Source organism: Rhinoderma darwinii (assembly GCF_050947455.1).
Source record: "Rhinoderma darwinii isolate aRhiDar2 chromosome 1 unlocalized genomic scaffold, aRhiDar2.hap1 SUPER_1_unloc_5, whole genome shotgun sequence".
In the NCBI taxonomy this organism is placed as follows: domain Eukaryota; kingdom Metazoa; phylum Chordata; class Amphibia; order Anura; family Rhinodermatidae; genus Rhinoderma; species Rhinoderma darwinii.
The window spans coordinates 280,592-302,951 of record NW_027461669.1 but is presented as its reverse complement, the minus strand read 5'-3'; the positions used below and the strand labels follow the sequence as shown (position 1 = coordinate 302,951).

The 22,360-nt window shown below is 41.9% G+C and overlaps 105 pseudogenes; all 105 read right to left on the bottom strand.

The window, feature by feature from the left end:
- Positions 1-67: 67 nt before the first annotated feature.
- LOC142674425 (5S ribosomal RNA) lies at positions 68-186 on the bottom strand (annotated as a pseudogene).
- A 439-nt stretch (positions 187-625) lies between these two features.
- Positions 626-744, bottom strand: LOC142674303 (5S ribosomal RNA; annotated as a pseudogene).
- Positions 745-811: 67 nt separating this feature from the next.
- LOC142673508 (5S ribosomal RNA) lies at positions 812-930 on the bottom strand (annotated as a pseudogene).
- Positions 931-997: 67 nt separating this feature from the next.
- On the bottom strand, positions 998-1,116 carry LOC142674424 (5S ribosomal RNA; annotated as a pseudogene).
- Positions 1,117-1,183: 67 nt separating this feature from the next.
- On the bottom strand, positions 1,184-1,302 carry LOC142673234 (5S ribosomal RNA; annotated as a pseudogene).
- Positions 1,303-1,369: 67 nt separating this feature from the next.
- On the bottom strand, positions 1,370-1,488 carry LOC142673670 (5S ribosomal RNA; annotated as a pseudogene).
- Positions 1,489-1,555: 67 nt separating this feature from the next.
- Positions 1,556-1,674, bottom strand: LOC142673943 (5S ribosomal RNA; annotated as a pseudogene).
- A 67-nt stretch (positions 1,675-1,741) lies between these two features.
- On the bottom strand, positions 1,742-1,860 carry LOC142674423 (5S ribosomal RNA; annotated as a pseudogene).
- A 67-nt stretch (positions 1,861-1,927) lies between these two features.
- On the bottom strand, positions 1,928-2,046 carry LOC142673557 (5S ribosomal RNA; annotated as a pseudogene).
- A 67-nt stretch (positions 2,047-2,113) lies between these two features.
- Positions 2,114-2,232, bottom strand: LOC142673931 (5S ribosomal RNA; annotated as a pseudogene).
- A 67-nt stretch (positions 2,233-2,299) lies between these two features.
- LOC142674302 (5S ribosomal RNA) lies at positions 2,300-2,418 on the bottom strand (annotated as a pseudogene).
- Positions 2,419-2,485: 67 nt separating this feature from the next.
- LOC142674301 (5S ribosomal RNA) lies at positions 2,486-2,604 on the bottom strand (annotated as a pseudogene).
- A 67-nt stretch (positions 2,605-2,671) lies between these two features.
- Positions 2,672-2,790, bottom strand: LOC142673885 (5S ribosomal RNA; annotated as a pseudogene).
- A 67-nt stretch (positions 2,791-2,857) lies between these two features.
- LOC142674108 (5S ribosomal RNA) lies at positions 2,858-2,976 on the bottom strand (annotated as a pseudogene).
- A 67-nt stretch (positions 2,977-3,043) lies between these two features.
- LOC142674338 (5S ribosomal RNA) lies at positions 3,044-3,162 on the bottom strand (annotated as a pseudogene).
- A 67-nt stretch (positions 3,163-3,229) lies between these two features.
- On the bottom strand, positions 3,230-3,348 carry LOC142673742 (5S ribosomal RNA; annotated as a pseudogene).
- Positions 3,349-3,415: 67 nt separating this feature from the next.
- LOC142673414 (5S ribosomal RNA) lies at positions 3,416-3,534 on the bottom strand (annotated as a pseudogene).
- Positions 3,535-3,601: 67 nt separating this feature from the next.
- On the bottom strand, positions 3,602-3,720 carry LOC142673233 (5S ribosomal RNA; annotated as a pseudogene).
- Positions 3,721-3,787: 67 nt separating this feature from the next.
- LOC142674214 (5S ribosomal RNA) lies at positions 3,788-3,906 on the bottom strand (annotated as a pseudogene).
- Positions 3,907-3,973: 67 nt separating this feature from the next.
- LOC142674475 (5S ribosomal RNA) lies at positions 3,974-4,092 on the bottom strand (annotated as a pseudogene).
- Positions 4,093-4,159: 67 nt separating this feature from the next.
- On the bottom strand, positions 4,160-4,278 carry LOC142674030 (5S ribosomal RNA; annotated as a pseudogene).
- A 67-nt stretch (positions 4,279-4,345) lies between these two features.
- LOC142674404 (5S ribosomal RNA) lies at positions 4,346-4,464 on the bottom strand (annotated as a pseudogene).
- Positions 4,465-4,531: 67 nt separating this feature from the next.
- LOC142674300 (5S ribosomal RNA) lies at positions 4,532-4,650 on the bottom strand (annotated as a pseudogene).
- A 67-nt stretch (positions 4,651-4,717) lies between these two features.
- LOC142673246 (5S ribosomal RNA) lies at positions 4,718-4,836 on the bottom strand (annotated as a pseudogene).
- Positions 4,837-4,903: 67 nt separating this feature from the next.
- Positions 4,904-5,022, bottom strand: LOC142674298 (5S ribosomal RNA; annotated as a pseudogene).
- A 67-nt stretch (positions 5,023-5,089) lies between these two features.
- On the bottom strand, positions 5,090-5,208 carry LOC142674297 (5S ribosomal RNA; annotated as a pseudogene).
- Positions 5,209-5,461: 253 nt separating this feature from the next.
- On the bottom strand, positions 5,462-5,580 carry LOC142674116 (5S ribosomal RNA; annotated as a pseudogene).
- Positions 5,581-5,647: 67 nt separating this feature from the next.
- LOC142674422 (5S ribosomal RNA) lies at positions 5,648-5,766 on the bottom strand (annotated as a pseudogene).
- A 67-nt stretch (positions 5,767-5,833) lies between these two features.
- On the bottom strand, positions 5,834-5,952 carry LOC142673379 (5S ribosomal RNA; annotated as a pseudogene).
- A 67-nt stretch (positions 5,953-6,019) lies between these two features.
- Positions 6,020-6,138, bottom strand: LOC142674098 (5S ribosomal RNA; annotated as a pseudogene).
- Positions 6,139-6,205: 67 nt separating this feature from the next.
- Positions 6,206-6,324, bottom strand: LOC142674359 (5S ribosomal RNA; annotated as a pseudogene).
- Positions 6,325-6,391: 67 nt separating this feature from the next.
- On the bottom strand, positions 6,392-6,510 carry LOC142673661 (5S ribosomal RNA; annotated as a pseudogene).
- Positions 6,511-6,577: 67 nt separating this feature from the next.
- LOC142674296 (5S ribosomal RNA) lies at positions 6,578-6,696 on the bottom strand (annotated as a pseudogene).
- Positions 6,697-6,763: 67 nt separating this feature from the next.
- On the bottom strand, positions 6,764-6,882 carry LOC142674295 (5S ribosomal RNA; annotated as a pseudogene).
- Positions 6,883-6,949: 67 nt separating this feature from the next.
- Positions 6,950-7,068, bottom strand: LOC142673884 (5S ribosomal RNA; annotated as a pseudogene).
- A 67-nt stretch (positions 7,069-7,135) lies between these two features.
- On the bottom strand, positions 7,136-7,254 carry LOC142673687 (5S ribosomal RNA; annotated as a pseudogene).
- Positions 7,255-7,321: 67 nt separating this feature from the next.
- LOC142674428 (5S ribosomal RNA) lies at positions 7,322-7,440 on the bottom strand (annotated as a pseudogene).
- Positions 7,441-7,507: 67 nt separating this feature from the next.
- Positions 7,508-7,626, bottom strand: LOC142674142 (5S ribosomal RNA; annotated as a pseudogene).
- A 67-nt stretch (positions 7,627-7,693) lies between these two features.
- Positions 7,694-7,812, bottom strand: LOC142674420 (5S ribosomal RNA; annotated as a pseudogene).
- A 253-nt stretch (positions 7,813-8,065) lies between these two features.
- Positions 8,066-8,184, bottom strand: LOC142674294 (5S ribosomal RNA; annotated as a pseudogene).
- Positions 8,185-8,251: 67 nt separating this feature from the next.
- LOC142674292 (5S ribosomal RNA) lies at positions 8,252-8,370 on the bottom strand (annotated as a pseudogene).
- Positions 8,371-8,437: 67 nt separating this feature from the next.
- Positions 8,438-8,556, bottom strand: LOC142674450 (5S ribosomal RNA; annotated as a pseudogene).
- Positions 8,557-8,623: 67 nt separating this feature from the next.
- On the bottom strand, positions 8,624-8,742 carry LOC142673823 (5S ribosomal RNA; annotated as a pseudogene).
- A 253-nt stretch (positions 8,743-8,995) lies between these two features.
- On the bottom strand, positions 8,996-9,114 carry LOC142674419 (5S ribosomal RNA; annotated as a pseudogene).
- A 67-nt stretch (positions 9,115-9,181) lies between these two features.
- LOC142674418 (5S ribosomal RNA) lies at positions 9,182-9,300 on the bottom strand (annotated as a pseudogene).
- Positions 9,301-9,367: 67 nt separating this feature from the next.
- On the bottom strand, positions 9,368-9,486 carry LOC142673778 (5S ribosomal RNA; annotated as a pseudogene).
- Positions 9,487-9,739: 253 nt separating this feature from the next.
- Positions 9,740-9,858, bottom strand: LOC142674291 (5S ribosomal RNA; annotated as a pseudogene).
- Positions 9,859-10,111: 253 nt separating this feature from the next.
- LOC142673514 (5S ribosomal RNA) lies at positions 10,112-10,230 on the bottom strand (annotated as a pseudogene).
- Positions 10,231-10,297: 67 nt separating this feature from the next.
- On the bottom strand, positions 10,298-10,416 carry LOC142673673 (5S ribosomal RNA; annotated as a pseudogene).
- Positions 10,417-10,668: 252 nt separating this feature from the next.
- LOC142673685 (5S ribosomal RNA) lies at positions 10,669-10,787 on the bottom strand (annotated as a pseudogene).
- A 67-nt stretch (positions 10,788-10,854) lies between these two features.
- On the bottom strand, positions 10,855-10,973 carry LOC142673941 (5S ribosomal RNA; annotated as a pseudogene).
- A 67-nt stretch (positions 10,974-11,040) lies between these two features.
- On the bottom strand, positions 11,041-11,159 carry LOC142674417 (5S ribosomal RNA; annotated as a pseudogene).
- A 67-nt stretch (positions 11,160-11,226) lies between these two features.
- On the bottom strand, positions 11,227-11,345 carry LOC142673419 (5S ribosomal RNA; annotated as a pseudogene).
- A 67-nt stretch (positions 11,346-11,412) lies between these two features.
- LOC142673895 (5S ribosomal RNA) lies at positions 11,413-11,531 on the bottom strand (annotated as a pseudogene).
- A 67-nt stretch (positions 11,532-11,598) lies between these two features.
- On the bottom strand, positions 11,599-11,717 carry LOC142674290 (5S ribosomal RNA; annotated as a pseudogene).
- Positions 11,718-11,784: 67 nt separating this feature from the next.
- Positions 11,785-11,903, bottom strand: LOC142674289 (5S ribosomal RNA; annotated as a pseudogene).
- A 67-nt stretch (positions 11,904-11,970) lies between these two features.
- Positions 11,971-12,089, bottom strand: LOC142674438 (5S ribosomal RNA; annotated as a pseudogene).
- A 68-nt stretch (positions 12,090-12,157) lies between these two features.
- Positions 12,158-12,274, bottom strand: LOC142673871 (5S ribosomal RNA; annotated as a pseudogene).
- Positions 12,275-12,342: 68 nt separating this feature from the next.
- On the bottom strand, positions 12,343-12,461 carry LOC142674146 (5S ribosomal RNA; annotated as a pseudogene).
- Positions 12,462-12,528: 67 nt separating this feature from the next.
- Positions 12,529-12,647, bottom strand: LOC142674493 (5S ribosomal RNA; annotated as a pseudogene).
- A 253-nt stretch (positions 12,648-12,900) lies between these two features.
- On the bottom strand, positions 12,901-13,019 carry LOC142673238 (5S ribosomal RNA; annotated as a pseudogene).
- Positions 13,020-13,086: 67 nt separating this feature from the next.
- Positions 13,087-13,205, bottom strand: LOC142674287 (5S ribosomal RNA; annotated as a pseudogene).
- Positions 13,206-13,272: 67 nt separating this feature from the next.
- On the bottom strand, positions 13,273-13,391 carry LOC142673866 (5S ribosomal RNA; annotated as a pseudogene).
- Positions 13,392-13,458: 67 nt separating this feature from the next.
- On the bottom strand, positions 13,459-13,577 carry LOC142674572 (5S ribosomal RNA; annotated as a pseudogene).
- Positions 13,578-13,830: 253 nt separating this feature from the next.
- Positions 13,831-13,949, bottom strand: LOC142674286 (5S ribosomal RNA; annotated as a pseudogene).
- A 67-nt stretch (positions 13,950-14,016) lies between these two features.
- On the bottom strand, positions 14,017-14,135 carry LOC142674121 (5S ribosomal RNA; annotated as a pseudogene).
- A 67-nt stretch (positions 14,136-14,202) lies between these two features.
- LOC142673513 (5S ribosomal RNA) lies at positions 14,203-14,321 on the bottom strand (annotated as a pseudogene).
- Positions 14,322-14,388: 67 nt separating this feature from the next.
- On the bottom strand, positions 14,389-14,507 carry LOC142674358 (5S ribosomal RNA; annotated as a pseudogene).
- Positions 14,508-14,574: 67 nt separating this feature from the next.
- On the bottom strand, positions 14,575-14,693 carry LOC142673684 (5S ribosomal RNA; annotated as a pseudogene).
- A 253-nt stretch (positions 14,694-14,946) lies between these two features.
- On the bottom strand, positions 14,947-15,065 carry LOC142674285 (5S ribosomal RNA; annotated as a pseudogene).
- A 67-nt stretch (positions 15,066-15,132) lies between these two features.
- LOC142674217 (5S ribosomal RNA) lies at positions 15,133-15,251 on the bottom strand (annotated as a pseudogene).
- Positions 15,252-15,318: 67 nt separating this feature from the next.
- On the bottom strand, positions 15,319-15,437 carry LOC142673512 (5S ribosomal RNA; annotated as a pseudogene).
- Positions 15,438-15,504: 67 nt separating this feature from the next.
- Positions 15,505-15,623, bottom strand: LOC142674357 (5S ribosomal RNA; annotated as a pseudogene).
- A 67-nt stretch (positions 15,624-15,690) lies between these two features.
- Positions 15,691-15,809, bottom strand: LOC142673764 (5S ribosomal RNA; annotated as a pseudogene).
- Positions 15,810-15,876: 67 nt separating this feature from the next.
- LOC142673741 (5S ribosomal RNA) lies at positions 15,877-15,995 on the bottom strand (annotated as a pseudogene).
- A 253-nt stretch (positions 15,996-16,248) lies between these two features.
- LOC142673912 (5S ribosomal RNA) lies at positions 16,249-16,367 on the bottom strand (annotated as a pseudogene).
- Positions 16,368-16,434: 67 nt separating this feature from the next.
- LOC142673240 (5S ribosomal RNA) lies at positions 16,435-16,553 on the bottom strand (annotated as a pseudogene).
- Positions 16,554-16,623: 70 nt separating this feature from the next.
- Positions 16,624-16,742, bottom strand: LOC142673441 (5S ribosomal RNA; annotated as a pseudogene).
- Positions 16,743-16,809: 67 nt separating this feature from the next.
- On the bottom strand, positions 16,810-16,928 carry LOC142674415 (5S ribosomal RNA; annotated as a pseudogene).
- A 67-nt stretch (positions 16,929-16,995) lies between these two features.
- Positions 16,996-17,114, bottom strand: LOC142674000 (5S ribosomal RNA; annotated as a pseudogene).
- Positions 17,115-17,181: 67 nt separating this feature from the next.
- Positions 17,182-17,300, bottom strand: LOC142673635 (5S ribosomal RNA; annotated as a pseudogene).
- Positions 17,301-17,367: 67 nt separating this feature from the next.
- LOC142674537 (5S ribosomal RNA) lies at positions 17,368-17,486 on the bottom strand (annotated as a pseudogene).
- Positions 17,487-17,553: 67 nt separating this feature from the next.
- On the bottom strand, positions 17,554-17,672 carry LOC142674655 (5S ribosomal RNA; annotated as a pseudogene).
- Positions 17,673-17,739: 67 nt separating this feature from the next.
- LOC142673232 (5S ribosomal RNA) lies at positions 17,740-17,858 on the bottom strand (annotated as a pseudogene).
- Positions 17,859-18,113: 255 nt separating this feature from the next.
- LOC142673679 (5S ribosomal RNA) lies at positions 18,114-18,232 on the bottom strand (annotated as a pseudogene).
- Positions 18,233-18,299: 67 nt separating this feature from the next.
- On the bottom strand, positions 18,300-18,418 carry LOC142673958 (5S ribosomal RNA; annotated as a pseudogene).
- A 67-nt stretch (positions 18,419-18,485) lies between these two features.
- Positions 18,486-18,604, bottom strand: LOC142673515 (5S ribosomal RNA; annotated as a pseudogene).
- A 67-nt stretch (positions 18,605-18,671) lies between these two features.
- LOC142674284 (5S ribosomal RNA) lies at positions 18,672-18,790 on the bottom strand (annotated as a pseudogene).
- Positions 18,791-18,857: 67 nt separating this feature from the next.
- LOC142673740 (5S ribosomal RNA) lies at positions 18,858-18,976 on the bottom strand (annotated as a pseudogene).
- Positions 18,977-19,043: 67 nt separating this feature from the next.
- On the bottom strand, positions 19,044-19,162 carry LOC142673546 (5S ribosomal RNA; annotated as a pseudogene).
- Positions 19,163-19,229: 67 nt separating this feature from the next.
- LOC142674670 (5S ribosomal RNA) lies at positions 19,230-19,348 on the bottom strand (annotated as a pseudogene).
- Positions 19,349-19,415: 67 nt separating this feature from the next.
- LOC142674027 (5S ribosomal RNA) lies at positions 19,416-19,534 on the bottom strand (annotated as a pseudogene).
- A 253-nt stretch (positions 19,535-19,787) lies between these two features.
- Positions 19,788-19,906, bottom strand: LOC142674414 (5S ribosomal RNA; annotated as a pseudogene).
- A 67-nt stretch (positions 19,907-19,973) lies between these two features.
- Positions 19,974-20,091, bottom strand: LOC142674207 (5S ribosomal RNA; annotated as a pseudogene).
- Positions 20,092-20,158: 67 nt separating this feature from the next.
- LOC142673919 (5S ribosomal RNA) lies at positions 20,159-20,277 on the bottom strand (annotated as a pseudogene).
- Positions 20,278-20,344: 67 nt separating this feature from the next.
- Positions 20,345-20,463, bottom strand: LOC142673236 (5S ribosomal RNA; annotated as a pseudogene).
- A 67-nt stretch (positions 20,464-20,530) lies between these two features.
- LOC142673936 (5S ribosomal RNA) lies at positions 20,531-20,649 on the bottom strand (annotated as a pseudogene).
- A 67-nt stretch (positions 20,650-20,716) lies between these two features.
- On the bottom strand, positions 20,717-20,835 carry LOC142673372 (5S ribosomal RNA; annotated as a pseudogene).
- Positions 20,836-20,902: 67 nt separating this feature from the next.
- Positions 20,903-21,021, bottom strand: LOC142674283 (5S ribosomal RNA; annotated as a pseudogene).
- Positions 21,022-21,088: 67 nt separating this feature from the next.
- Positions 21,089-21,207, bottom strand: LOC142673485 (5S ribosomal RNA; annotated as a pseudogene).
- Positions 21,208-21,460: 253 nt separating this feature from the next.
- Positions 21,461-21,579, bottom strand: LOC142674124 (5S ribosomal RNA; annotated as a pseudogene).
- Positions 21,580-21,646: 67 nt separating this feature from the next.
- Positions 21,647-21,765, bottom strand: LOC142673683 (5S ribosomal RNA; annotated as a pseudogene).
- Positions 21,766-21,832: 67 nt separating this feature from the next.
- Positions 21,833-21,951, bottom strand: LOC142674282 (5S ribosomal RNA; annotated as a pseudogene).
- A 67-nt stretch (positions 21,952-22,018) lies between these two features.
- Positions 22,019-22,137, bottom strand: LOC142674280 (5S ribosomal RNA; annotated as a pseudogene).
- Positions 22,138-22,204: 67 nt separating this feature from the next.
- LOC142674530 (5S ribosomal RNA) lies at positions 22,205-22,323 on the bottom strand (annotated as a pseudogene).
- Positions 22,324-22,360: the final 37 nt, after the last annotated feature.

Here is a 22,360-nt window from a genome sequence, read left to right as displayed (position 1 = left end):
ATTAAATGCTTTAATCCATAGTCTTTTTTAATCGATTGTGAAACAAAATCTAAACGACATAATAAAAAGTCAACCGCACCACGGATTCCCAGACAGTCTCCCACACTGGTACTAGCGAGGCCTTAAGCTGTGTAACTTCTGCGATCTGACGAGAGCAGGGACATTCAGCTTAGAATGGCCATTGACATTAAATGCTTTAATCCATAGTCCTTTTTAATCGATTGTGAAACAAAATCTAAACGACATAATAAAAACTCAACCGCACCACGGATTCCCAGACAGTCTCCCACACTGGTACTAGCGAGGCCTTAAGCTGAGTAACTTCTGCGTTCTGACCAGAGAAGGCACATTCAGCTTAGAATGGCCATTGACGTTAAATGCTTTAATCCATAGTCCTATTTAATCTATTGTGAAACAAAATCGAAACGACATAATAAAAAGTCAACCGCACCACGGATTAACAGACAGTCTCCCACACTGGTACTAGCGAGGCCTTAAGCTGTGTAACTTCTGCGTTCTGACCAGAGCAGGCACATTCAGCTTAGAATGGCCATTGACGTTAAATGCTTTAATCCATAGTCCTATTTAATCTATTGTGAAACAAAATCGAAACGACATAATAAAAAGTCAACCGCACCACGGATTCCCAGACAGTCTCCCACACTGGTACTAGCGAGGCCTTAAGCTGTGTAACTTCTGCGATCTGACGAGAGCAGGCACATTCAGCTTAGAATGGCCATTGACATTAAATGCTTTAATCCATAGTCCTTTTTAATCGATTGTGAAACAAAATCTAAACGACATAATAAAAAGTCAACCGCACCACAGATTCCCAGACAGTCTCCCACACTGGTACTAGCGAGGCCTTAAGCTGTGTAACTTCTGCGATCTAACGAGTGCAGGCACATTCAGCTTAGAATGGCCATTGACATTAAATGCTTTAATCCATAGTCCTTTTTAATCGATTGTGAAACAAAATCTAAACGACATAATAAAAAGTCAACCGCACCACGGATTCCCAGACAGTCTCCCACACTGGTACTAGCGAGGCCTTAAGCTGTGTAACTTCTGCGATCTGACGAGAGCAGGGACATTCAGCTTAGAATGGCCATTGACATAAAATGCTTTAATCCATAGTCCTTTTTAATCGATTGTGAAACAAAATCTAAACGACATAATAAAAATTCAACCGCACCACGGATTCCCAGACAGTCTCCCACACTGGTACTAGCGAGGCCTTAAGCTGTGTAACTTCTGCGATCTGACGAGAGCAGGCACATTCAGCTTAGAATGGCCATTGACGTTAAATGCTTTAATCCATAGTCCTATTTAATCTATTGTGAAACAAAATCTAAACGACATAATAAAAAGTCAACCGCACCACGGATTCCCAGACAGTCTCCCACACTGGTACTAGCGAGGCCTTAAGCTGTGTAACTTCTGCGTTCTGACCAGAGCAGGCACATTCAGCTTAGAATGGCCATTTACATTAAATGCTTTAATCCATAGTCCTATTTAATCTATTGTGAAACAAAATCTAAACGACATAATAAAAAGTCAACCGCACCACGGATTCCTAGACAGTCTCCCACACTGGTACTAGCGAGGCCTTAAGCTGTGTAACTTCTGCGATCTGACGAGAGAAGGCACATTCAGCTTAGAATGGCCATTGACATTAAATGCTTTAATCCATAGTCCTTTTTAATCGATTGTGAAACAAAATCTAAACGACGTAATAAAAAGTCAACCGCACCACGGATTCCCAGACAGTCTCCCACACTGGTACTAGCGAGGCCTTAAGCTGTGTAACTTCTGCGATCTGACGAGAGCAGGGACATTCAGCTTAGAATGGCCATTGACATTAAATGCTTTAATCCATAGTCCTTTTTAATCGATTGTGAAACAAAATCTAAACGACATAATAAAAAGTCAACCGCACCACGGATTCCCAGACAGTCTCCCACACTGGTACTAGCGAGGGCTTAAGCTGTGTAACTTCTGCGATCTGACGAGAGCAGGGATATTCAGCTTAGAATGGCCATTGACATTAAATGCTTTAATCCATAGTCCTTTTTAATCGATTGTGAAACAAAATCTAAACGACATAATAAAAATTCAACCGCACCACGGATTCCCAGACAGTCTCCCACACTGGTACTAGCGAGGCCTTAAGCTGTGTAACTTCTGCGTTCTGACGAGAGAAGGCACATTCAGCTTAGAATGGCCATTGACGTTAAATACTTTAATCCATAGTCCTATTTAATCTATTGTGAAACAAAATCTAAACAACATAATAAAAAGTCAACCGCACCACGGATTCCCAGACAGTCTCCCACACTGGTACTAGCGAGGCCTTAAGCTGTGTAACTTCTGCGATCTGACGAGAGCAGGCACATTCAGCTTAGAATGGCCATTGACATTAAATGCTTTAATCCATAGTCCTTTTTAATCGATTGTGAAACAAAATCTAAACAACATAATAATAAGTCAACCGCACCACGGATTCCCAGACAGTCTCCCACACTGGTACTAGCGAGGCCTTAAGCTGTGTAACTTCTGCGATCTGACGAGAGCAGGCACATTCAGCTTAGAATGGCCATTGACGTTAAATGCTTTAATCCATAGTCCTATTTAATCTATTGTGAAACAAAATCTAAACGACATAATAAAAAGTCAACCGCACCACGGATTCCCAGACAGTCTCCCACACTGGTACTAGCGAGGCGTTAAGCTGTGTAACTTCTGCGATCTAACGAGAGCAGGGACATTCAGCTTAGAATGGCCATTGACATTAAAGGCTTTAATCCATAGTCCTTTTTAATCGATTGTGAAACAAAATCTAAACGACATAATAAAAATTCAACCGCACCACGGATTCCCAGACAGTCTCCCACACTGGTACTAGCGAGGCCTTAAGCTGTGTAACTTCAGCGTTCTGACCAGAGCAGGCACATTCAGCTTAGAATGGCCATTGACGTTAAATGCTTTAATCCATAGTCCTATTTAATCGATTGTGAAACAAAATCTAAACGACATAATAAAAAGTCAACCGCACCACGGATTCCCAGACAGTTTCCCACACTGGTACTAGCGAGGCCTTAAGCTGTGTAACTTCTGCGTTCTGACGAGAGCAGGCACATTCAGCTTAGAATGGCCATTGACGTTAAATGCTTTAATCCATAGTCCTATTTAATCTATTGTGAAAAAAAATCTAAACGACATAATAAAAAGTCAACCGCACCACGGATTCCCAGACAGTCTCCCACACTGGTACTAGCGAGGCGTTAAGCTGTGTAACTTCTGCGATCTAACGAGAGCAGGCACATTCAGCTTAGAATGGCCATTGACAGTAAATGCTTTAATCCATAGTCCTTTTTAATCGATTGTGAAACAAAATCTAAACGACATAATAAAAAGTCAACCGCACCACGGATTCCCAGACAGTCTCCCACACTGGTACTAGCGAGGCCTTAAGCTGTGTAACTTCTGCGATCTGACGAGAGCAGGGACATTCATCTTAGAATGGCCATTGACATAAAATGCTTTAATCCATAGTCCTTTTTAATCGATTGTGAAACAAAATCTAAACGACATAATAAAAATTCAACCGCACCACGGATTCCCAGACAGTCTCCCACACTGGTACTAGCGAGGCCTTAAGCTGTGTAACTTCTGCGATCTGACGAGAGCAGGCACATTCAGCTTAGAATGGCCATTGACGTTAAATGCTTTAATCCATAGTCCTATTTAATCTATTGTGAAACAAAATCTAAACGACATAATAAAAAGTCAACCGTACCACGGATTCCCAGACAGTCTCCCACACTGGTACTAGCGAGGCGTTAAGCTGTGTAACTTCTGCGATCTAACGAGAGCAGGGACATTCAGCTTAGAATGGCCATTGACATTAAATGCTTTAATCCATAGTCCTTTTTAATCGATTGTGAAACAAAATCTAAACGACATAATAAAAAGTCAACCGCACCACGGATTCCCAGACAGTCTCCCACACAGGTACTAGCGAGGCCTTAAGCTGTGTAACTTCTGCGATCTGACGAGAGCAGGGACATTCAGCTTAGAATGGCCATTGACATTAAATGCTTTAATCCATAGTCCTTTTTAATCGATTGTGAAACAAAATCTAAACGACATAATAAAAATTCAACCGCACCACGGATTCCCAGACAGTCTCCCACAATGGTACTAGCGAGGCCTTAAGCTGTGTAACTTCTGCGTTCTGACGAGAGAAGGCACATTCAGCTTAGAATGGCCATTGACGTTAAATGCTTTAATCCATAGTCCTATTTAATCTATTGTGAAACAAAATCTAAACGACATAATAAAAAGTCAACCGCACCACGGATTCCCAGACAGTCTCCCACACTGGTACTAGCGAGGCCTTAAGCTGTGTAACTTCTGCGATCTGATGAGAGCAGGCACATTCAGCTTAGAATGGCCATTGACATTAAATGCTTTAATCCATAGTCCTTTTTAATCGATTGTGAAACAAAATCTAAACAACATAATAATAAGTCAACCGCACCACGGATTCCCAGACAGTCTCCCACACTGGTACTAGCGAGGCCTTAAGCTGTGTAACTTCTGCGATCTGACGAGAGCAGGCACATTCAGCTTAGAATGGCCATTGACATTAAATGCTTTAATCCATAGTCCTTTTTAATCGATTGTGAAACAAAATCTAAACGACATAATAAAAAGTCAACCGCACCACGGATTCCCAGACAGTCTCCCACACTGGTACTAGCGAGGCCTTAAGTTGTGTAACTTCTGCGATCTGACGAGAGCAGGCACATTCAGCTTAGAATGGCCATTGACATTAAATGCTTTAATCCATAGTCCTTTTTAATCGATTGTGAAACAAAATCTAAACAACATAATAATAAGTCAACCGCACCACGGATTCCCAGACAGTCTCCCACACTGGTACTAGCGAGGCCTTAAGCTGTGTAACTTCTGCGATCTGACGAGAGCAGGCACATTCAGCTTAGAATGGCCATTGACATTAAATGCTTTAATCCATAGTCCTTTTTAATCGATTGTGAAACAAAATCTAAACGACATAATAAAAAGTCAACCGCACCACGGATTCCCAGACAGTCTCCCACACTGGTACTAGCGAGGCCTTAAGCTGTGTAACTTCTGCGATCTGACGAGAGCAGGCACATTCAGCTTAGAATGGCCATTGACATTAAATGCTTTAATCCATAGTCCTTTTTAATCGATTGTGAAACAAAATCTAAGCGACATAATAAAAAGTCAACCGCACCACGGATTCCCAGACAGTCTCCCACACTGGTACTAGCGAGGCGTTAAGCTGTGTAACTTCTGCGATCTAACGAGAGTAGGCACATTCAGCTTAGAATGGCCATTGACATTAAATGCTTTAATCCATAGTCCTTTTTAATCGATTGTGAAACAAAATCTAAACGACATAATAAAAAGTCAACCGCACCACAGATTCCCAGACAGTCTCCCACACTGGAACTAGCGAGGCCTTAAGCTGTGTAACTTCTGCGATCTGACGAGAGCAGTCACATTCAGCTTAGAATGGCCATTGACATTAAACGCCTTAATCCATAGTCCTATTTAATCTATTGTGAAACAAAATCTAACCAACATAATAAAAAGTCAACCGCACCACGGATTCCCAGACAGTCTCCCACACTGGTACTAGCGAGGCCTTAAGCTGTGTAACTTCTGCGATCTGACGAGAGCAGGGACATTCAGCTTAGAATGGCCATTGACATGAAATGCTTTAATCCATAGTCTTTTTTAATCGATTGTGAAACAAAATCTAAACGACATAATAAAAAGTCAACCGCACCACGGATTCCCAGACAGTCTCCCACACTGGTACTAGCGAGGCGTTAAGCTGTGTAACTTCTGCGATCTAACGAGAGCAGGCACATTCAGCTTAGAATGGCGATTGACATTAAATGCTTTAATCCATAGTCCTTTTTAATCGATTGTGAAACAAAATCGAAACGACATAATAAAAAGTCAACCGCACCACGGATTCCCAGACAGTCTCCCACACTGGTACTAGCGAGGCGTTAAGCTGTGTAACTTCTGCGATCTAACGAGAGCAGGGACATTCAGCTTAGAATGGCCATTAACATTAAATGCTTTAATCCATAGTCCTTTTTAATCGATTGTGAAACAAAATCTAAACGACATAATAAAATGTCAACTGCACCACGGATTCCCAGACAGTCTCCCACACTGGTACTAGCGAGGCCTTAAGCTGTGTAACTTCTGCGATCTGACGAGAGCAGGCACATTCAGCTTAGAATGGCCATTGACATTAAATGCTTTAATCCATAGTCCTTTTTAATCGATTGTGAAACAAAATCTAAACGACATAATAAAAAGTCAACCGCACCACGGATTCACAGACAGTCTCCCACTCTGGCACTAGCGAGGCCTTAAGCTGTGTAACTTCTGCGATCTGACGAGAGCAGGCACATTCAGCTTAGAATGGCCATTGACATTAAATGCTTTAATCCATAGTCCTTTTTAATCGATTGTGAAACAAAATCTAAACGACATAATAAAAAGTCAACCGCACCACGGATTCCCAGACAGTCTCCCACACTGGTACTAGCGAGGCCTTAAGCTGTGTAACTTCTGCGATCTGACGAGAGCAGGCACATTCAGCTTAGAATGGCCATTGACGTTAAATGCTTTAATCCATAGTCCTATTTAATCTATTGTGAAACAAAATCTAAACGACATAATAAAAAGTCAACCGCACCACGGATTCCCAGACAGTCTCCCACACTGGTACTAGCGAGGCCTTAAGCTGTGTAACTTCTGCGATCTGACGAGAGCAGGCACATTCAGCTTAGAATGGCCATTGACGTTAAATGCTTTAATCCATAGTCCTATTTAATCTATTGTGAAACAAAATCTAAACGACATAATAAAAAGTCAACCGCACCACGGATTCCCAGACAGTCTCCCACACTGGTACTAGCGAGGCGTTAAGCTGTGTAACTTCTGCGATCTAACGAGAGCAGGGACATTCAGCTTAGAATGGCCATTGACATTAAAGGCTTTAATCCATAGTCCTTTTTAATCGATTGTGAAACAAAATCTAAACGACATAATAAAAATTCAACCGCACCACGGATTCCCAGACAGTCTCCCACACTGGTACTAGCGAGGCCTTAAGCTGTGTAACTTCTGCGTTCTGACCAGAGCAGGCACATTCAGCTTAGAATGGCCATTGACGTTAAATGCTTTAATCCATAGTCCTATTTAATCGATTGTGAAACAAAATCTAAACGACATAATAAAAAGTCAACCGCACCACGGATTCCCAGACAGTTTCCCACACTGGTACTAGCGAGGCCTTAAGCTGTGTAACTTCTGCGTTCTGACGAGAGCAGGTACATTCAGCTTAGAATGGCCATTGACGTTAAATGCTTTAATCCATAGTCCTATTTAATCTATTGTGAAAAAAAATCTAAACGACATAATAAAAAGACAACCGCACCACGGATTCCCAGACAGTCTCCCACACTGGTACTAGCGAGGCGTTAAGCTGTGTAACTTCTGCGATCTAACGAGAGCAGGGACATTCAGCTTAGAATGGCCATTGACATTAAATGCTTTAATCCATAGTCCTTTTTAATCGATTGTGAAACAAAATCTAAACGACATAATAAAAAGTCAACCGCACCACGGATTCCCAGACAGTCTCCCACACTGGTACTAGCGAGGCCTTAAGCTGTGTAACTTCTGCGATCTGACGAGAGCAGGGACATTCAGCTTAGAATGGCCATTGACATTAAATGCTTTAATCCATAGTCCTTTTTAATCGATTGTGAAACAAAATCTAAACGACATAATAAAAATTCAACCGCACCACGGATTCCCAGACAGTCTCCCACAATGGTACTAGCGAGGCCTTAAGCTGTGTAACTTCTGCGTTCTGACAAGAGAAGGCACATTCAGCTTAGAATGGCCATTGACGTTAAATGCTTTAATCCATAGTCCTATTTAATCTATTGTGAAACAAAATCTAAACGACATAATAAAAAGTCAACCGCACCACGGATTCCCAGACAGTCTCCCACACTGGTACTAGCGAGGCCTTAAGCTGTGTAACTTCTGCGATCTGACGAGAGCAGGCACATTCAGCTTAGAATGGCCATTGACATTAAATGCTTTAATCCATAGTCCTTTTTAATCGATTGTGAAACAAAATCTAAACAACATAATAATAAGTCAACCGCACCACGGATTCCCAGACAGTCTCCCACACTGGTACTAGCGAGGCCTTAAGCTGTGTAACTTCTGCGATCTGACGAGAGCAGGCACATTCAGCTTAGAATGGCCATTGACATTAAATGCTTTAATCCATAGTCCTTTTTAATCGATTGTGAAACAAAATCTAAACGACATAATAAAAAGTCAACCGCACCACGGATTCCCAGACAGTCTCCCACGCTGGTACTAGCGAGGCCTTAAGCTGTGTAACTTCTGAGATCTGACGAGAGCAGGCGCATTCAGCTTAGAATGGCCATTGACATTACATGCTTTAATCCATAGTCCTTTTTAATCGATTGTGAAACAAAATCTAAACGACATAATAAAAAGTCAACCGCACCACGGATTCCCAGACAGTCTCCCACACAGGTACTAGCGAGGCGTTAAGCTGTGTAACTTCTGCGATCTAACGAGAGCAGGCACATTCAGCTTAGAATGGCCATTGACATTAAATGCTTTAATCCATAGTCCTTTTTAATCGATTGTGAAACAAAATCTAAACGACATAATAAAAAGTCAACCGCACCACAGATTCCCAGACAGTCTCCCACACTGGAACTAGCGAGGACTTAAGCTGTGTAACTTCTGCGATCTGACGAGAGCAGTCACATTCAGCTTAGAATGGCCATTGACATTAAAAGCCTTAATCCATAGTCCTATTTAATCTATTGTGAAACAAAATCTAACCAACATAATAAAAAGTCAACCGCACCACGGATTCCCAGACAGTCTCCCACACTGGTACTAGCGAGGCCTTAAGCTGTGTAACTTCTGCGATCTGACGAGAGCAGGGACATTCAGCTTAGAATGGCCATTGACATTAAATGCTTTAATCCATAGTCTTTTTTAATCGATTGTGAAACAAAATCTAAACGACATAATAAAAAGTCAACCGCACCACGGATTCCCAGACAGTCTCCCACACTGGTACTAGCGAGGCCTTAAGCTGTGTAACTTCTGCGATCTGACGAGAGCAGGGACATTCAGCTTAGAATGGCCATTGACATTAAATGCTTTAATCCATAGTCCTTTTTAATCGATTGTGAAACAAAATCTAAACGACATAATAAAAACTCAACCGCACCACGGATTCCCAGACAGTCTCCCACACTGGTACTAGCGAGGCCTTAAGCTGTGTAACTTCTGCGTTCTGACCAGAGCAGGCACATTCAGCTTAGAATGGCCATTGACGTTAAATGCTTTAATCCATAGTCCTATTTAATCTATTGTGAAACAAAATCGAAACGACATAATAAAAAGTCAAACGCACCACGGATTCCCAGACAGTCTCCCACACTGGTACTAGCGAAGCGTTAAGCTGTGTAACTTCTGCGATCTAACGAGAGCAGGCACATTCAGCTTAGAATGGCCATTAACATTAAATGCTTTAATCCATAGTCCTTTTTAATCGATTGTGAAACAAAATCTAAACGACATAATAAAAAGTCAACCGCACCACGGATTCCCAGACAGTCTCCCACACTGGTACTAGCGAGGCCTTAAGCTGTGTAACTTCTGCGATCTGACGAGAGCAGGCACATTCAGCTTAGAATGGCCATTGACATTAAATGCTTTAATCCATAGTCCTTTTTAATCGATTGTGAAACAAAATCTAAACGACATAATAAAAAGTCAACCGCACCACAGATTCCCAGACAGTCTCCCACACTGGTACTAGCGAGGCCTTAAGCTGTGTAAATTCTTCGATCTGACTAGAGCAGGCACATTCAGCTTTGAATGGCCATTGACATTAAATGCTTTAATCCATAGTCCTTTTTAATCGATTGTGAAACAAAATCTAAACGACATAATAAAAAGTCAACCGCACCACGGATTCCCAGACAGTCTCCCACACTGGTACTAGCGAGGCCTTAAGCTGTGTAACTTCTGCGATCTGATGAGAGCAGGGACATTCAGCTTAGAATGGCCATTGACATAAAATGCTTTAATCCATAGTCCTTTTTAATCGATTGTGAAACAAAATCTAAACGACATAATAAAAATTCAACCGCACCACGGATTCCCAGACAGTCTCCCACACTGGTACTAGCGAGGCCTTAAGCTGTGTAACTTCTGCGATCTGACGAGATCAGGCACATTCAGCTTAGAATGGCCATTGACGTTAAATGTTTTAATCCATAGTCCTATTTAATCTATTGTGAAACAAAATCGAAACGACATAATAAAAAGTCAACCGCAACACGGATTCCCAGACAGTCTCCCACACTGGTACTAGCGAAGCGTTAAGCTGTGTAACTTCTGCGATCTAACGAGAGCAGGGACATTCAGCTTAGAATGGCCATTGACATTAAAGGCTTAATCCATAGTCCTTTTTAATCGATTGTGAAACAAAATCTAAACGACATAATAAAAATTCAACCGCACCACGGATTCCCAGACAGTCTCCCACACTGGTACTAGCGAGGCCTTAAGCTGTGTAACTTCTGCGTTCTGACCAGAGCAGGCACATTCAGCTTAGAATGGCCATTGACATTAAATGCTTTAATCCATAGTCCTATTTAATCTATTGTGAAACAAAATCTAAACGACATAATAAAAAGTCAACCGCACCACGGATTCCTAGACAGTCTCCCACACTGGTACTAGCGAGGCCTTAAGCTGTGTAACTTCTGCGATCTGACGAGAGAAGGCACATTCAGCTTAGAATGGCCATTGACATTAAATGCTTTAATCCATAGTCCTTTTTAATCGATTGTGAAACAAAATCTAAACGACGTAATAAAAAGTCAACCGCACCACGGATTCCCAGACAGTCTCCCACACTGGTACTAGCGAGGCCTTAAGCTGTGTAACTTCTGCGATCTGACGAGAGCAGGGACATTCAGCTTAGAATGGCCATTGACATTAAATGCTTTAATCCATAGTCCTTTTTAATCGATTGTGAAACAAAATCTAAACGACATAATAAAAAGTCAACCGCACCACGGATTCCCAGACAGTCTCCCACACTGGTACTAGCGAGGGCTTAAGCTGTGTAACTTCTGCGTTCTGACGAGAGCAGGGATATTCAGCTTAGAATGGCCATTGACATTAAGTGCTTTAATCCATAGTCCTTTTTAATCGATTGTGAAACAAAATCTAAACGACATAATAAAAATTCAACCGCACCACGGATTCCCAGACAGTCTCCCACACTGGTACTAGCGAGGCCTTAAGCTGTGTAATTTCTGCGTTCTGACGAGAGAAGGCACATTCAGCTTAGAATGGCCATTGACGTTAAATGCTTTAATCCATAGTCCTATTTAATCTATTGTGAAACAAAATCTAAACGACATAATAAAAAGTCAACCGCACCACGGATTCCCAGACAGTCTCCCACACTGGTACTAGCGAGGCCTTAAGCTGTGTAACTTCTGCGATCTGACGAGAGCAGGCACATTCAGCTTAGAATGGCCATTGACATTAAATGCTTTAATCCATAGTCCTTTTTAATCGATTGTGAAACAAAATCTAAACAACATAATAATAAGTCAACCGCACCACGGATTCCCAGACAGTCTCCCACACTGGTACTAGCGAGGCCTTAAGCTGTGTAACTTCTGCGATCTGACGAGAGCAGGCACATTCAGCTTAGAATGGCCATTGACATTAAATGCTTTAATCCATAGTCCTTTTTAATCGATTGTGAAACAAAATCTAAACGACATAATAAAAAGTCAACCGCACCACGGATTCCCAGACAGTCTCCCACACTGGTACTAGCGAGGCCTTAAGCTGTGTAATTTCTGCGATCTGACGAGAGCAGGGACATTCAGCTTAGAATGGCTATTGACATTAAATGCTTTAATCCATAGTCCTTTTTAATCGATTGTGAAACAAAATCTAAACGACATAATAAAAAGTCAAACGCACCACGGATTCCCAGACAGTCTCCCACACTGGTACTAGCGAGGCCTTAAGCTGTGTAACTTCTGCGATCTGACGAGAGCAGGCACATTCAGCTTAGAATGGCCTTTGACATTAAAAGCCTTAATCCATAGTCCTATTTAATCTATTGTGAAACAAAATCTAAACAACATAATAAAAAGTCAACCACACCACGGATTCCCAGACAGTCTCCCACACTGGTACTAGCGAGGCGTTAAGCTGTGTAACTTCTGCGATCTAACGAGAGCAGGGACATTCAGCTTAGAATGGCCATTGACATTAAAGGCTTTAATCCATAGTCCTTTTTAATCGATTGTGAAACAAAATCTAAACGACATAATAAAAAGTCAACCGCACCACGGATTCCCAGACAGTCTCCCACACTGGTACTAGCAAGGCCTTAAGCTGTGTAACTTCTGCGATCTGACGAGAGCAGGCACATTCAGCTTAGAATGGCCATTGACGTTATATGCTTTCATCCATAGTCCTATTTAATCTATTGTGAAACAAAATCTAAACGACATAATAGAAAGTCAACCGCACCACGGATTCCCAGACAGTCTCCCACACTGGTACTAGCGAGGCGTTAAGCTGTGTAACTTCTGCGATCTAACTAGAGCAGGCACATTCAGCTTAGAATGGCCATTGACATTAAATGCTTTAATCCATAGTCCTTTTTAATCGATTGTGAAACAAAATCTAAACGACATAATAAAAAGTCAACCGCACCACGGATTCCCAGACAGTCTCCCACACTGGTACTAGCGAGGCCTTAAGCTGTGTAACTTCTGCGTTCTGACCAGAGCAGGCACATTCAGCTTAGAATGGCCATTGACGTTAAATGCTTTAATCCATAGTCCTATTTAATCGATTGTGAAACAAAATCTAAACGACATAATAAAAAGTCAACCGCACCACGGATTCCCAGACAGTCTCCCACACTGGTACTAGCGAGGCCTTAAGCTGTGTAACTTCTGCGATCTGACGAGAGCAGGCACATTCAGCTTAGAATGGCCATTGACATTAAATGCTTTAATCCATAGTCCTTTTTAATCGATTGTGAAACAAAATCTAAACGACATAATAAAAAGTCAACCGCACCACGGATTCCCAGACAGTCTCCCACACTGGTACTAGTGAGGCCTTAAGCTGTGTAACTTCAGCGATCTGACGAGAGCAGGCACATTCAGCTTAGAATGCCCATTGACACTAAATGCTTTAATCCATAGTCCTTTTTAATCGATTGTGAAACAAAATCTAAACGACATAATAAAAAGGCAACCGCACCACGGATTCCCAGACAGTCTCCCACACTGGTACTAGCGAGGCCTTAAGCTGTGTAACTTCTGCGATCTGACGAGAGCAGGCACATTCAGCTTAGAATGGCCATTGACGTTAGATGCTTTCATCCATAGTCCTATTTAATCTATTGTGAAACAAAATCTAAACGACATAATAAAAAGTCAACCGCACCACGGATTCCCAGACAGTCTCCCACACTGGTACTAGCGAGGCGTTAAGCTGTGTAACTTCTGCGATCTAACTAGAGCAGGCACATTCAGCTTAGAATGGCCATTGACATTAAATGCTTTAATCCATAGTCCTTTTTAATCGATTGTGAAACAAAATCTAAACGACATAATAAAAAGTCAACCGCACCACGGATTCCCAGACAGTCTCCCACACTGGTACTAGCGAGGCCTTAAGCTGTGTAACTTCTGCGATCTGACGAGAGCAGGCACATTCAGCTTAGAATGGCCATTGACATTAAAAGCCTTAATCCATAGTCCTATTTAATCTATTGTGAAACAAAATCTAAACAACATAATAAAAAGTCAACCGCGCCACGGATTCCCAGACAGTCTCCCACACTGGTACTAGGGAGGCCTTAAGCTGTGTAACTTCTGCGATCTGACGAGAGCAGGGACATTCAGCATAGAATGGCCATTGACATTAAAGGCTTTAATCCATAGTCCTTTTTAATCGATTGTGAAACAAAATCTAAACGACATAATAAAAATTCAACCGCACCACGGATTCCCAGACAGTCTCCCACACTGGTACTAGCGAGGCCTTAAGCTGTGTAACTTCTGCGATCTGACGAGAGCAGGCACATTCAGCTTAGAATTGCCATTGACCTTAAATGCTTTAATCCATAGTCCTTTTTAATCGATTGTGAAACAAAATCTAAACGACATAATAAAAAGTCAACCGCACCACGGATTCCCAGACAGTCTCCCACACTGGTACTAGCGAGGCCTTAAGCTGTGTAATTTCTGCGATCTGACGAGAGCAGGGACATTCAGCTTAGAATGGCCATTGACTTTAAATGCTTTAATCCATAGTCCTTTTTAATCGATTGTGAAACAAAATCTAAACGACATAATAAAAATTCAACCGCACCACGGATTCCCAGACAGTCTCCCACACTGGTACTAGCGAGGCCTTAAGCTGTGTAACTTCTGCGTTCTGACCAGAGCAGGCACATTCAGCTTAGAATGGCCATTGACGTTAAATGATTTAATCCATAGTCCTATTTAATCTATTGTGAAACAAAATCTAAACGACATAATAAAAAGTCAACCGCACCACGGATTCCCAGACAGTCTCCCACACTGGTACTAGCGAGGCGTTAAGCTGTGTAACTTCTGCGATCTAACTAGAGCAGGCACATTCAGCTTAGAATGGCCATTGACATTAAATGCTTTAATCCATAGTCCTTTTTAATCGATTGTGAAACAAAATCTAAACGACATAATAAAAAGTCAACCGCACCACGGATTCCCAGACAGTCTCCCACACTGGTACTAGCGAGGCCTTAAGCTGTGTAACTTCTGCGATCTGACGAGAGCAGGCACATTCAGCTTAGAATGGCCATTGACATTAAAAGGCTTAATCCATAGTCCTATTTAATCTATTGTGAAACAAAATCGAAACAACATAATAAAAAGTCAACCGCTCCACGGATTCCCAGACAGTCTCCCACACTGGTACTAGGGAGGCCTTAAGCTGTGTAACTTCTGCGATCTGACGAGAGCAGGGACATTCAGCATAGAATGGCCATTGACATTAAAGGCTTTAATCCATAGTCCTTTTTAATCGATTGTGAAACAAAATCTAAACGACATAATAAAAATTCAACCGCACCACGGATTCCCAGACAGTCTCCCACACTGGTACTAGCGAGGCCTTAAGCTGTGTAACTTCTGCGATCTGACGAGAGCAGGCACATTCAGCTTAGAATTGCCATTGACCTTAAATGCTTTAATCCATAGTCCTTTTTAATCGATTGTGAAACAAAATCTAAACGACATAATAAAAAGTCAACCGCACCACGGATTCCCAGACAGTCTCCCACACTGGTACTAGCGAGGCCTTAAGCTGTGTAATTTCTGCGATCTGACGAGAGCAGGGACATTCAGCTTAGAATGGCCATTGACATTAAATGCTTTAATCCATAGTCCTTTTTAATCGATTGTGAAACAAAATCTAAACGACATAATAAAAATTCAACCGCACCACGGATTCCCAGACAGTCTCCCACACTGGTACTAGCGAGGCCTTAAGATGTGTAACTTCTGCGATCTGACGAGAGCAGGCACATTCAGCTTAGAATGGCCATTGACGTTATATGCTTTAATCCATAGTCCTATTTAATCTATTGTGAAACAAAATCTAAACGACATAATAAAAAGTCAACCGCACCACGGATTCCCAGACAGTCTCCCACACTGGTACTAGCGAGGCGTTAAGCTGTGTAACTTCTGCGATCTAACGAGAGCAGGCACATTCAGCTTAGAATGGCCATTGACATTAAATGCTTTAATCCATAGTCCTTTTTAATCGATTGTGAAACAAAATCTAAACGACATAATAAAAAGTCAAACGCACCACGGATTCACAGACAGTCTCCCACACTGGTACTAGCGAGGCCTTAAGCTGTGTAACTTCTGCGATCTGACGAGAGCAGGCACATTCAGCTTAGAATGGCCTTTGACATTAAAAGCCTTAATCCATAGTCCTATTTAATCTATTGTGAAACAAAATCTAAACAACATAATAAAAAGTCAACCTCACCACGGATTCCCAGACAGTCTCCCACACTGGTACTAAGGAGGCCTTAAGCTGTGTAACTTCTGCGATCTGACGAGAGCAGGGACATTCAGCTTAGAATGGCCATTGACATTAAAGGCTTTAATCCATAGTCCTTTTTAATCGATTGTGAAACAAAATCTAAACGACATAATAAAAAGTCAACCGCACCACGGATTCCCAGACAGTCTCCCACACTGGTACTAGCTAGGCCTTAAGCTGTGTAACTTCTGCGATCTGACGAGAGCAGGCACATTCAGCTTAGAATGGCCATTGACATCAAAAAATGCTTTAATCCATAGTCCTTTTTAATCGATTGTGAAACAAAATCTAAACGACATAATAAAAAGTCAACCGCACCACGGATTCCCAGACAGTCTCCCACACTGGTACTAGCGAGGCCTTAAGCTGTGTAACTTCTGCGTTCTGACGAGAGCAGGCACATTCAGCTTAGAATGACCATTGACATTAAAAGCCTTAATCCATAGTCCTATTTAATCTATTGTGAAACAAAATCTAAACAACATAATAAAAAGTCAACCGCACCACGGATTCCCAGACAGTCTCCCACACTGGTACTAGCGAGGCCTTAAGCTGTGTAACTTCTGCGATCTGACGAGAGCAGGGACATTCAGCTTAGAATGGCCATTGACATTAAAGGCTTTAATCCATAGTCCTTTTTAATCGATTGTGAAACAAAATCTAAACGACATAATAAAAATTCAACCGCACCACGGATTCCCAGACAGTCTCCCACACTGGTACTAGCGAGGCCTTAAGCTGTGTAACTTCTGCGTTCTGACCAGAGCAGGCACATTCAGCTTAGAATTGCCATTGACGTTAAATGCATTAATCCATAGTCCTATTTAATCTATTGTGAAACAAAATCTAAACGACATAATAAAAAGTCAACCGCACCACGGATTCCCAGACAGTCTCCCACACTGGTACTAGCGAGGCCTTAAGCGGTGTAACTTCTGCGATCTGACGAGAGCAGGCACATTCAGCTTAGAATGGCCATTGATATTAAATGCTTTAATCCAAAGTACTTTTTAATCGATTGTGAAACAAAATCTAAACGACATAATAAAAATTCAACCGCACCACGGATTCCCAGACAGTCTCCCACACTGGTACTAGCGAGGCCTTAAGCTGTGTAACTTCTGCGTTCTGACGAGAGCAGGCACATTCAGCTTAGAATGGCCATTGACGTTAAATGCTTTAATCCATAGTCCTATTTAATCTATTGTGAAAAAAAATCTAAACGACATAATAAAAAGTCAACCGCACCACGGATTCCCAGACAGTCTCCCACACTGGTACTAGCAAGGCCTTAAGCTGTGTAACTTCTGCGATCTGACGAGAGCAGGGACATTCAGCTTAGAATGGCCATTGACATAAAATGCTTTAATCCATAGTCCTTTTTAATCGATTGTGAAACAAAATCTAAACGACATAATAAAAATTCAACCGCACCACGGATTCCCAGACAGTCTCCCACACTGGTACTAGCGAGGCCTTAAGCTGTGTAACTTCTGCGATCTGACGAGAGCAGGCACATTCAGCTTAGAATGGCCATTGACGTTAAATGCTTTAATCCATAGTCCTATTTAATCTATTGTGAAACAAAATCTAAACGACATAATAAAAAATGTCAACCGTACCACGGATTCCCAGACAGTCTCCCACACTGGTACTAGCGAGGCGTTAAGCTGTGTAACTTCTGCGATCTAACGAGAGCAGGGACATTCAGCTTAGAATGGCCATTGACATTAAATGCTTTAATCCATAGTCCTTTTTAATCGATTGTGAAACAAAATCTAAACGACATAATAAAAAGTCAACCGCACCACGGATTCCCAGACAGTCTCCCACACTGGTACTAGCGAGGCCTTAAGCTGTGTAACTTCTGAGATCTGACGAGAGCAAGGACATTCAGCTTAGAATGGCCATTGACATTAAATGCTTTAATCCATAGTCCTTTTTAATCGATTGTGAAACAAAATCTAAACGACATAATAAAAGTTCAACCGCACCACGGATTCCCAAACAGTCTCCCACACTGGTACTAGCGAGGCCTTAAGCTGTGTAACTTCTGCGTTCTGACGAGAGAAGGCACATTCAGCTTAGAATGGCCATTGACGTTAAATGCTTTAATCCATAGTCCTATTTAATCTATTGTGAAACAAAATCTAAACGACATAATAAAAAGTCAACCGCACCACGGATTCCCAGACAGTCTCCCACACTGGTACTAGCGAGGCCTTAAGCTGTGTAACTTCTGCGTTCTGACCAGAGCAGGCACATTCAGCTTAGAATTGCCATTGACGTTAAATGCTTTAATCCATAGTCCTTTTTAATCGATTGTGAAACAAAATCTAAACAACATAATAATAAGTCAACCGCACCACGGATTCCCAGACAGTCTCCCACACTGGTACTAGCGAGGCCTTAAGCTGTGTAACTTCTGCGATCTGACGAGAGCAGGCACATTCAGCTTAGAATGGCCATTGACATTAAATGCTTTAATCCATAGTCCTTTTTAATCGATTGTGAAACAAAATCTAAACGACATAATAAAAAGTCAACCGCACCACGGATTCCCAGACAGTCTCCCACACTGGTACTAGCGAGGCGTTAAGCTGTGTAACTTCTGCGATCTAACGAGAGCAGGCACATTCAGCTTAGAATGGCCATTGACATTAAATGCTTTAATCCATAGTCCTTTTTAATCGATTGTGAAACAAAATCTAAACGACATAATAAAAAGTCAACCGCACCACGGATTCCCAGACAGTCTCCCACACTGGTACTAGCGAGGCGTTAAGCTGTGTAACTTCTGCGATCTAATGAGAGCAGGCACATTCAGCTTAGAATGGCCATTGACGTTAAATGCTTTAATCCATAGTCCTTTTTAATCGATTGTGAAACAAAATCTAAACAACATAATAATAAGTCAACCGCACCACGGATTCCCAGACAGTCTCCCACACTGGTACTAGCGAGGCCTTAAGCTGTGTAACTTCTGCGATCTGACGAGAGCAGGCACATTCAGATTAGAATGGCCATTGACATTACATGCTTTAATCCATAGTCCTTTTTAATCGATTGTGAAACAAAATCTAAACGACATAATAAAAAGTCAACCGCACCACGGATTCCCAGACAGTCTCCCACACAGGTACTAGCGAGGCGTTAAGCTGTGTAACTTCTGCGATCTAACGAGAGCAGGCACATTCAGCTTAGAATAGCCATTGACATTAAATGCTTTAATCCATAGTCCTTTTTAATCGATTGTGAAACAAAATCTAAACGACATAATAAAAAGTCAACCGCACCATAGATTCCCAGACAGTCTCCCACACTGGAACTAGCGAGGACTTAAGCTGTGTAACTTCTGCGATCTGACGAGAGCAGTCACATTCAGCTTAGAATGGCCATTGACATTAAAAGCCTTAATCCATAGTCCTATTTAATCTATTGTGAAACAAAATCTAACCAACATAATAAAAAGTCAACCGCACCACGGATTCCCAGACAGTCTCCCACACTGGTACTAGCGAGGCCTTAAGCTGTGTAACTTCTGCGATCTGACGAGAGCAGGGACATTCAGCTTAGAATGGCCATTGACATTAAATGCTTTAATCCATAGTCTTTTTTAATCGATTGTGAAACAAAATCTAAACGACATAATAAAAAGTCAACCGCACCACGGATTCCCAGACAGTCTCCCACACTGGTACTAGCAAGCCTTAAGCTGTGTAACTTCTGCGATCTGACGAGAGCAGGGACATTCAGCTTAGAATGGCCATTGACATTAAATGCTTTAATCCATAGTCCTTTTTAATCGATTGTGAAACAAAATCTAAACGACATAATAAAAACTCAACCGCACCACGGATTCCCAGACAGTCTCCCAGACTGGTACTAGCGAGGCCTTAAGCTGTGTAACTTCTGCGTTCTGACCAGAGCAGGCACATTCAGCTTAGAATGGCCATTGACGTTAAATGCTTTAATCCATAGTCCTATTTAATCTATTGTGAAACAAAATCGAAACGACATAATAAAAAGTCAACCGCACCACGGATTCCCAGACAGTCTCCCACACTGGTACTAGCGAGGCCTTAAGCTGTGTAACTTCTGCGTTCTGACCAGAGCAGGCACATTCAGCTTAGAATGGCCATTGACGTTAAATGCTTTAATCCATAGTCCTATTTAATCTATTGTGAAACAAAATCGAAACGACATAATAAAAAGTCAACCGCACCACGGATTCCCAGACAGTCTCCCACACTGGTACTAGCGAGGCGTTAAGCTGTGTAACTTCTGCGATCTAACGAGAGCAGGCACATTCAGCTTAGAATGGCCATTAACATTAAACGCTTTAATCCATAGTCCTTTTTAATCGATTGTGAAACAAAATCTAAACGACATAATAAAAAGTCAACCGCACCACGGATTCCCAGTCAGTCTCCCACACTGGTACTAGCGAGGCCTTAAGCTGTGTAACTTCTGCGATCTGACGAGAGCAGGCACATTCAGCTTAGAAGGGCCATTGACATTAAATGCTTTAATCCATAGTCCTTTTTAATCGATTGTGAAACAAAATCTAAACGACATAATAAAAAGTCAACCGCACCACGGATTCCCAGACAGTCTCCCACACTGGTACTAGCGAGGCCTTAAGCTGTGTAACTTCTGCGATCTGACGAGAGCAGGCACATTCAGCTTAGAATGGCCATTGACATTAAATGCTTTAATCCATAGTCCTTTTTAATCGATTGTGAAACAAAATCTAAACGACATAATAAAAAGTCAACCGCACCACGGATTCCCAGACAGTCTCCCACACTGGTACTAGCGAGGCCTTATGCTGTGTAACTTCTGCGATCTGACGAGAGCAGGGACATTCAGCTTAGAATGGCCATTGACATAAAATGCTTTAATCCATAGTCCTTTTTAATCGATTGTGAAACAAAATCTAAACAACATAATAAAAATTCAACCGCACCACGGATTCCCAGACAGTCTCCCACACTGGTACTAGCGAGGCCTTAAGCTGTGTAACTTCTGCGATCTGACGAGAGGAGGCACATTCAGCTTAGAATAGCCATTGACGTTAAATGCTTTAATCCATAGTCCTATTTAATCTATTGTGAAACAAAATCTAAACGACATAATAAAAAGTCAACCGCACCACGGATTCCCAGACAGTCTCCCACACTGGTACTAGCAAGGCGTTAAGCTGTGTAACTTCTGCGATCTAACGAGAGCAGGGACATTCAGCTTAGAATGGCCATTGACATTAAAGGCTTTAATCCATAGTCCTTTTTAATCGATTGTGAAACAAAATCTAAACGACATAATAAAAATTCAACCGCACCACGGATTCCCAGACAGTCTCCCACACTGGTACTAGCGAGGCCTTAAGCTGTGTAACTTCTGCGTTCTGACCAGAGCAGGCACATTCAGCTTAGAATGGCCATTGACGTTAAATGCTTTAATCCATAGTCCTATTTAATCTATTGTGAAACAAAATCTAAACGACATAATAAAAAGTCAACCGCACCACGGATTCCCAGACAGTCTCCCACACTGGTACTAGCGAGGCCTTAAGCTGTGTAACTTCTGCGATCTGACGAGAGCAGGCACATTCAGCTTAGAATGGCCATTGACGTTAAATGCTTTAATCCATAGTCCTATTTAATCTATTGTGAAACAAAATCTAAACGACATAATAAAAAGTCAACCGCACCACGGATTCCCAGACAGTCTCCCACACTGGTACTAGCGAGGCCTTAAGCTGTGTAACTTCTGCGATCTGACGAGAGCAGGCACATTCAGCTTAGAATGGCCATTGACATTAAATGCTTTAATCCATAGTCCTTTTTAATCGATTGTGAAACAAAATCTAAACGACATAATAAAAAGTCAACCGCACCACGGATTCCCAGACAGTCTCCAACACTGGTACTAGCGAGGCCTTAAGCTGTGTAACTTCTGCGATCTGACGAGAGCAGGCACATTCAGCTTAGAATGGCCATTGACATTAAATGCTTTAATCCATAGTCCTTTTTAATCGATT